The sequence below is a fragment of the Vulpes lagopus genome, chromosome 4, assembly GCF_018345385.1.
Source record: "Vulpes lagopus strain Blue_001 chromosome 4, ASM1834538v1, whole genome shotgun sequence".
Lineage (NCBI taxonomy): Eukaryota > Metazoa > Chordata > Mammalia > Carnivora > Canidae > Vulpes > Vulpes lagopus.
In genome coordinates, this window is record NC_054827.1 from 45,820,685 (window position 1) to 45,829,249 (window position 8,565).

Consider the following 8,565-nt stretch of genomic DNA (forward strand, 5'->3'; position numbering starts at 1 on the left):
AGAGACGTGTAGCAAAGAAAAAATGGAGCAGGACAACGGAAATGAGGGGTGCCAGGGAGATGGGATTTACAGTTAGAATAAATGATCAATGTAGGCCTTCATGAACAGTTTACCTCTGGGAACAGACTTGAAGCAAGTGAAGGCTTTCTGAGAGAAATTCGAGACAAAGAATTTTCTAGGCGAGGGAACCGGCTAGAATGAGTCCAAGAGTGGGCACTTGTATGGGTTTCTGAGAAACAGTAAAGGAAGACGCAGAGTGGTCAGGAAGGCAGACATAGAGGTTGTGATAAAAGAGACAAGGAAGGGCAGTCAGATCACGTAGGCCTTTTGACCACCATCCTCACTTTGGCTTTTACAGTGACTGAGCTGGGTGAGCCTTCAAATGGTTTCAGAAGAGTCATAGGATCTTACTTTTGCTTTAAGTGGATCGAGATGGCTGCTCCGTGTAGAATCTTACAGCGGGGCATGGGGAAAGGCAGGAAAACCCCACAAAAGGCTTCTGAAGAATTCAGGCAAGAGAAGACGGTCACTTGAATTAGGATCTAGCAGTGGAGATAATAGAAAACAGCTGGATTCTGGATCTATATTGAAGGTCAAGATAAAAGGTATTTTGCTGATGCACTGGATGGGGGTTTGAAAGACAGCAAGGAATTAAAGACACCTCTGAGGTCTGGAGGCTGAGTAACTGGGAAGACAGCCTTGCAGTCAAGTCATAGGGGTGAAGAATACAGATGAGTGTGTTCGGGGGGAGTTGGTGAGATCATGTTTCTTTGCAGAAACTGGAGGAGAGGTTACATGAGTAGTTGGATATACAATTCAGTGGGAGAATGACAAATGTGGGAGGTGTCCACCTACAAACAGCAGGGAAGGCAGGACAGGAGAGGATATCACTCCAGACCCGGACCCCACCCCGGAGTGACTGTAAACAGAAAGGACCAATTGCCATGCACCACACCTCGTGCAAAGCCTCGTGCCCTTGCGTTCGGGTCACACTCAGGTGGGCCTTACTCCTCAACTTACCAGGATGATGGGAAATATTTCAATCTGACACATATAATAAGCATGAGGCATAAGTAGGTAGCCATTTAGGACACATCTCTCATCGTCAGACTCTTAACTGTGAAACGAATAAATTAAATTTCTTCTATCAGGTAACATTTTTATTATCATGTACATTTTCTACCTGCTAAGAAAGAAAGCAATGTGCCAATATTTTGTGGTTTAAGTAAGTATCTACAGGAATAGCCATACACTGTGACGATGGCTAGAGTGCCTCACAGATCCTACTTTCATGCAGTGCACACGCCTCCCAGGCACAACTGTACAATCTACATTTGAGAAAATATAGCATTTGAATAACAAGAGATCACTGCGATAAACCGGGCCCATAGGGCTTATTATAAACATCTTCTAAATATAAATTGCTCTTCGAATTCTATCCTGTAGGAGGAATAGAGTTTTTCATGCAAACCAAAGAACGTCATAAAGCCGGCTGACAGACATAAAACCCTTATCATAGGAACTTAGGTTTTAGTGATCTCTAAATTATTACCCAGAAATACAGTCTGGATCCTAATAACTAACTCACTCCAGAAACATTCACCGCGAGCCTCATGTGGTTTCCGACACCCTCTGATGCAGGCGCTGATGACACAGCGATGGGCAAAACACATCAGGCGTCTGCCCCCATCCACAGGGTTTGGTCTTCCTCGGGGGGTGGAAGAGACAATGACTGAATAAATCTGTAACATGTCACAAGGTGGTGAGCGCCACGAAGAGCGGGCACGCAGGGCAGGGGACCCGGGGCGGGGTGGCTCTCGTGTAAGTCGTGCGCTCAGCGATTTCCAACTCGATTGTACTGTATGAGACTCTTTGACCACCATCTACTATTCAAGCACACGTAACAGAACAAAGGCCCCGTGGAGTGAGGACAGGTGACCCAGCTTGGAAAGGGCAAGCGTGGAAACAGACACCAGGTCTTCTAAATTGCACTCAGAGATCTTTTCCCGCTAATGCAGTAGAGAGGGGCAGCATTCCTGTTCTGCAGACTAGGAGTAGGAGAGAGGAAAAAAAAGAGGTCATTAGCCTTAGGGACAACTGCTGATGGCTGTCTAACGATCACAGTTTAGTAAGTGGGAGATATATATATAAAAGAGTACAGTTGTTCCTTGAACAACATGTGTTTGCATTGCATGGGTCCACTTCTTTATACAGTACAGCACCATACATGTCTTTACTCCCATGATTTTCTTTTTTTAAAGATTTAGTGAGTTATTTAAGAGAGAATGAGAAAGAGTGTGTACACGAGTTGGAGGGGCAGAGGGAGAGAATTCCAAGCAGACTCACTGCTGAGCATGAATCCCGATGCAGGGCTTGATCCAGAGACCATGAGATCATGACCTGAGCCAAAACCAAGAGTCAGGCACTTAACTGACGGCATCGCCCAGGCTCCCAATGACTGCACCACCCAGGCGCCCCTCTTCCTTATGATTTTAATAACATTCTCTTTTCCCCAGCTCACTTCATTGTAAGATACATATTAGTCTACTGTTTATATCATCGGTAAGGTTCCAATCAACAGTGGGCTACTACTAACAGTCAAGTTTTGGCAGAATCAAAAATCATACGTGGATTTTCAGCTGTGCTGGGGGATGCTGTCGAGACCCCTAATCCCCACGTTGTGGGGAGGTCAGCTATATTCTAATGAATTTGTAGTTCTTCACGGAACTACACTTTCCAAATTTGTCGCTTCGACAGAAACCTGAAGCAGAGAATACAATGTTCACTGAAACCACTGTTTCAGTAACTAAATTTGAGCTACTGTTGATGAAATTGAGTACTGTATATTTCCTGTTATGAGAGTATCTCGTGCGCACGCATGCACACACACCATCCCTACAGAGCCTTGTGTGGGCTCTTTGTTTTCCACTCGATGCCAGAGAAACTTCCCTGTTTTATCCACAAAGTTCACATTTCCAAAGCCAAACAACAGCACTGCACACATGGACTAGTGGTAACAGGAGCGAGGGATGTCTCGGTCCAGTTAGACCAGAGGAGTGGCAAACATTGTTGCCGCCAAAACCAACGGAAAACCCATTTACAAATATGATGGTCACAAACGACACTTCCCTACAAAACAAAAGTGGCACATCCTGTTGTCTTGTCCAAACTCTCTGTGGCCGCGACCAATCAAGAGCTTCCAGCTTTCCTGCACTTACTTGCTTCCCTTACGTTTGTCACCTCAGATACATGACTTTTCTTTTCTGCAGCTCAGGTTTTGATTTTCTGGTAACTTCTTCTAAAACTTTCTAAGGTTTTGTTGTATTGATTTCTTCAAAGAATATCAACACTTTCTAGCTAAGGATCTCCTACAAATGATTGTGTTGTCTTGACTTCAAATAATTAATAAACTTCCTTTGTACTTAAGAGTCATTAGGCACACACACACACACACACAAAAAGAGTCATTAGGCACCATGACAACCCACTGGTTAGTTCTCAACATTTTGCAATTCAGATCACTAGTCAGCTTTCTTCCTGGTCTTCAGACCTGCTTCAATACAACAGGTAAGTATAAAAACAACTTTCATCAGTGGAAAATCCCATAGGAGTTCAGTATTGTTGCACTCTAATGGATACATGGAAGCAAATGTGTATTTCTAGAACCAATGAATTTATGACTATAAAAGATACAGCACCTGTAAATTGAAGAGCTTATTCCTCAAAAATATAGCTGATAAAAAAAAGTCAGTGCATACATCCAAAAAAGCCTTAAATAATAAGGGAGGAAAATAAGTAGAACATGTTAAAAAGATGGCCAAATGAGAGAGGCATCCTGCCTCTCAGGACGGTTTCCTTATCTTTTATTGCATTTTATAAATGTCATAAAATAATGATGATTTTTTCATTCGAGTTCAGTTTGCCAACATACAGCATAACACCCAGCGCTCATCCCATCAAGTGCCCCCCTCAATGCTCGTCACCCAGTCACCCCACACCCCCACCCCACCTCCTTTTCTTCCACCCCTTGTTCGTTTTCCAGAGTGAGGAGTCTCTCACGTTCTGTCTCCCTTTCTGATATTTCCCACTCATTTGTTCTCCTTTCCCCTTTCTTCCTTTTCACTATTTTTATATGCCCCAAATGAATGAGACATTACAATGTTTGTCCTTCTCCGATTGACTTACTTCACTCAGCGTAATACATCCAGAACCAAATGATGACTATTTTAAAGGAGAAAAAAACCACTTTTTTTAAATTAAGACGTATCACACTGGGAGAACCCTTTCAATGACTGGGGAAAATATACGGTCACACAATACAGTTTGCGGACAGCAGACACATACAATGCATGTTGTCAACTTTCTCCATCATTAACCACATGACAAAGCTCTTTTAAAAGTACAAGGGGAGGCTACGGAAGGAGTTGCTTCCACCTGTATTCCTGTTTGCAGTTTCTTCCTCATGTTTGTCAAGACAGAAAGAAGCATTTTTTTTCTTTCTTCTTTAAGTCTTTAGTTTAAAAAAAAAGGGGGGGGCAAACCTATAGGATTTTCAACTTTTGGTGACAGTCATGGAAATCTGGAGACTCATGAGTTCTAAGACTAGGGTTTCTGAACTGAAATTAAGAATTCAAGGATTACAGTTAAAGTCTCAGAGCGAAATACATGAGGCCGAGTATTTTTCAACGAAGCCCAAAGAGAAAAACAGAGGCTGACGACAGAGAAGAGCTGTGACATAAACCACAGATGATGTCGGAATTGTGATTTCTGTTAAATCTTGCCATGTGTGCATGGATGTACGTACAGATACACACACATAGATCTCCGACCGTTCTTGTTCCTCAACGGTTATGCTCAAGGTTTGGTGGGGGGACCATCATTCTTTGTCTTGGCATATTTTGCTTACTTTTTGCTATGAAAGGACATAGAAAATTAAGTATAAAGATAATTTACAGATTTCAACTGTAAAAGAAAATATCAGGTTTTTAGTCCATAAAATCCAGACACCTACTGATAAAGCATCATCCTAGGAGGATCATCACTAGAAAAGTCCAATGGGACACACGGAAAAACTTCACGTTAACTACTTCCAAAGACAAAATTATTTTCACACTTTCTAGAGGTATTCTATATTTAATGTTGACGCCTGATGGAAAGGTCTGAAGTACTACAAACGCTCAGACATTGTAGAAAAGGATGTAGTACTGCCACGTCTACCATCAGTTCTATCTAAATAAGTGCTATTTTATGGTGTTAGTTATTACTGTATATAAAACTATTGAAGACCAAGATTCTTTGGACATATTCTTACAGTTTCCCCAAATGTGTAAGATGGAAACAGGACTTTTTTGAGCATTCATTTTTTTCCCTCCTGATTCACTAGCACCTCTCAAAAATAAGCTCTAGGGAATCATGAAGTCCATTCGATAATTTCCTACTAAACACCCTAAACTACATATAAGACCGCCATGTTGATATAGATCTACTCAGATTGTCAAGGAATTATTTAACTTAGATTATGAGCAGCTACATTTACCAGTGCTTCCAGTCTGGGACCTCATTTCTAAGTGTGTGAGTTGGTTCTCCTGTTTCCATAATAACCAATTTAACAATCAGCCTGGCAGTCAACTGCTTTAGAGTTAGTTTCATTAATGTTAGCTCTCTTCTCCTTAATACATGAATCGACTGATACTGTGGGACTACTTATTTTTCTAATATACTCATAAAAGGGCTCTGAATTCAAGGTAACAAACCTTCTGGAAGAATTAGCTCAGGCTCTTTTGTTTAAACTCAATCTTTTCCTTGTAGAACCTCAATGTATATTTTAGAATTTTCTTCCAATACTTTAGGACTCACTTAAACTTCTAGTCCTAATACGACGATTTCCTTTTGTTGCTGCAGGGACCTAGAAATGCAACAAAGTTATGAGCTAGAAGTTTTTCAGTTTTTGAATGTCAGTAAAAACCAAAAAAAAAAGAAAAGAAAAGAAAAGAAACAATTAAGAAATTCCAGGAATTAAATTGGAATACAAAGTGGTCTTCATTTCACAGGACTCCCTCTATCGTTAATCCTCACGAGAATGAACACAGAAAGGAAGCTACTCCCTTACTGTATAATGAAAATCGTGATTTTTGGAATGCTTTTTCCAAATCAAAAAGCTCTCGAAACTAGTTCTTTCTCTCTCCTCTTTCCTGGTTTTGAGTAAAAGACCCTTCTTAGTACATGATCTGGTACCTAACGAGCACTGCTGGTTGGCTGCACACACACGTACAACAACATGAACCCAACAAGTAGAACCAAACGTCACTCTCCTTTCACGGCGTTTGTCATTTCTAATGGCTGAGTAATATTCCATTGTATCATAGACCACAGCTTCTTTTGTTGTTGTTGTTGTTGTTGTTGTTTTCTCAACTTTATAGAGGTGGTCGGGGAGTCAGGGAAGGAAGAGGTGTGGACTTGAAGGTTTTTGATTTTTTAATGCAAAATAATTTATTTTGTGTTTGATACCAGATGAGACGATAAGGGTGATGGTGCTCATGCCCATCCGCCGGCTCCAGGTGAAGTGCTCTAGGCTTCGGGCTCACTCTGCTACCTGAGAAGGTCTGTCTCAGCTTCAGCTCTACACGATGCTTGTGACTCAGCGCCTTGCGGGTTTGGGCAGTATGTAAACTTTCACAGACTTGCTGAAGGGGATGGTGCCCTCGATGCTGGTTTCCACCTGGGGTGACACTTTGCCACCTTCAATCGAGGGGGATTTTGGAATGCGGGAATTGGAGTTGTGGGCCAGTAGCAGCCTCACTTCCACCTGGCATGGTTCTGTCCAGGCAGTATGGGAGAGGTACACCTGAGTGATAAGCCGGTGGCGCCCTGGGCCAGGATTCCGCAAGTCTGCTGGCTTAGGATGAATCCTCTGAGCCTGGCCATCTGGATAGAAGACCTGGACCTTCACAGCACTCTCAGGGTCCTGCACATGTTCCAGGGTCACATCGACATCCAGGGCCACAACCAATCCAGATGTAAATCGCAAAGGGTTGTCTGACTCGCCTGCTGGCTCAATGATGGTGGCTGAAGTGTGTGGATCTGCTCTGGGAGGGGGAGGTGCAAGAAGGTACTCTGCCTCAGCATGGTCTGTAGAGTTTTGACCACTTCCACAGGTTTGGATGTCATGAGTCGGGGCATAAGGTCAAGACGTTTGTCCACAAAGCTGTCCTGTAGGTGGGGGCAAATCAGCAATAAAACACCTCTGAAAAAAGTCCACTTCCTGTAAAACGTTTTCACACAGCCCAAATAAGGGGTCAGCTCCTCGCCTCGAGTAGTCCGTGCTGTTACTATAAGTTGCAAGGCTTTGGCCTGCAGCCTCATGTGATGTATAATCACCACCTGTTTCTTCTCCACACCACTGTACATGAACTCCATTTTGTAGGTCTCTTCCATGATCTGTTTTGCTGCTGCGGAGGCCAAGTCACTCTGCTTCAAATATAAAGGGGCAGCCACATTCCACAGCTTTCCTTGCAAGGCCTCCATGAGAAGAAGCTGACACCGAAGATAGGTAGCCGAGAAGTCAGCAACTCCTGCTAGTTCAGACTGAAGTTCTCCAAGTCTTTGCAGATCCCGGATGATGAACTCCAGCAGCTTCTGGGTTCCCTGAGGGTCCCGGCGCTCTGAAGACTGTACACCCTTTCAGGGCTCTGCTGCAGGAACTGATGGGACGGGTCCTCATGGGGCACAATACCGGGAGAAACGGCCGATGACACTAGTTTTCTACCTGGTAACCTTAAGGCAGGAACAAGATGAGAAAGACTGTCTCGGAGGTAGGCTTAATGCCTGAAGATATGATCTGAGAAGAGTGCCGGCATTGTTGGACAGGTTGTAGCAGCATTAAAAATAAGAACCAAAACTGCAATGTAAGCTGGGTCATCCATGTCTGGTTCAGCTGTGTCAAAAAATGGATGGGTGCTCAGGAGCTCTGGCACCAAGAGAAGCACCAGGGTTGGATGCAGACTTCCCAGAAACTTCAAGCACTTCCATATAGAGTCCCTATCAGTAGGGTACTTGGTTAAATTTTTCAGCAGCTCCGCCAGTGCAAGATGAATCCCTTCTTTAGTCGAAACGTTAGTACAGCATAAAAGTTCGTGAAGAGCCAGCCTCTCGAATATCTCTGGACGAATCCTCTAACACAGCCAGGACACTGTCAAGCTGATCCTCTCGGAGAGTGATATTATTAGAAATTTTTCTCATGCTGTGTATGGACTGCAGACGTACTTCCTCAATTTCATATTAAACATGTCAAGCGGGAAATCAGGGCGGCACTTCTCCGCAAAAGAAGGTGAAGATTGGGCCAGCATGCAGAGAGCCTCCACGGCAGCAATGCGGACCTCATACATCTCATCTTCCAATCCATGAACAAAGGCTCCACAAGCTCCTGACTCAATCACGTTCACAGCTCCTGTATCTATTTCTTCTTTGGGAGCATCACCTCCCCACTTTCTGCCACTGGAAAACTCTCCTGACCTATAAAGTTCCTTGGCACGTTCATGTGCAGTGCGTTTTCTCCTGAGATCTGAC

The 8,565-nt window shown here is 43.4% G+C and overlaps 1 long non-coding RNA gene and 1 pseudogene across 1 annotated transcript; both read right to left on the bottom strand.

Moving 5' to 3' along the window:
• Positions 1-339: 339 nt before the first annotated feature.
• On the bottom strand, positions 340-3,973 carry LOC121489017. The gene is made up of 2 exons (XR_005987238.1): positions 2,347-3,973; positions 340-2,048 (listed from the first exon to the last, which is right to left on the bottom strand). It is a non-coding gene; the product is annotated as an uncharacterized LOC121489017 (long non-coding RNA).
• A 140-nt stretch (positions 3,974-4,113) lies between these two features.
• The window catches only part of LOC121488719, a 28,063-nt pseudogene continuing 23,611 nt past the window's right edge, over positions 4,114-8,565 (bottom strand).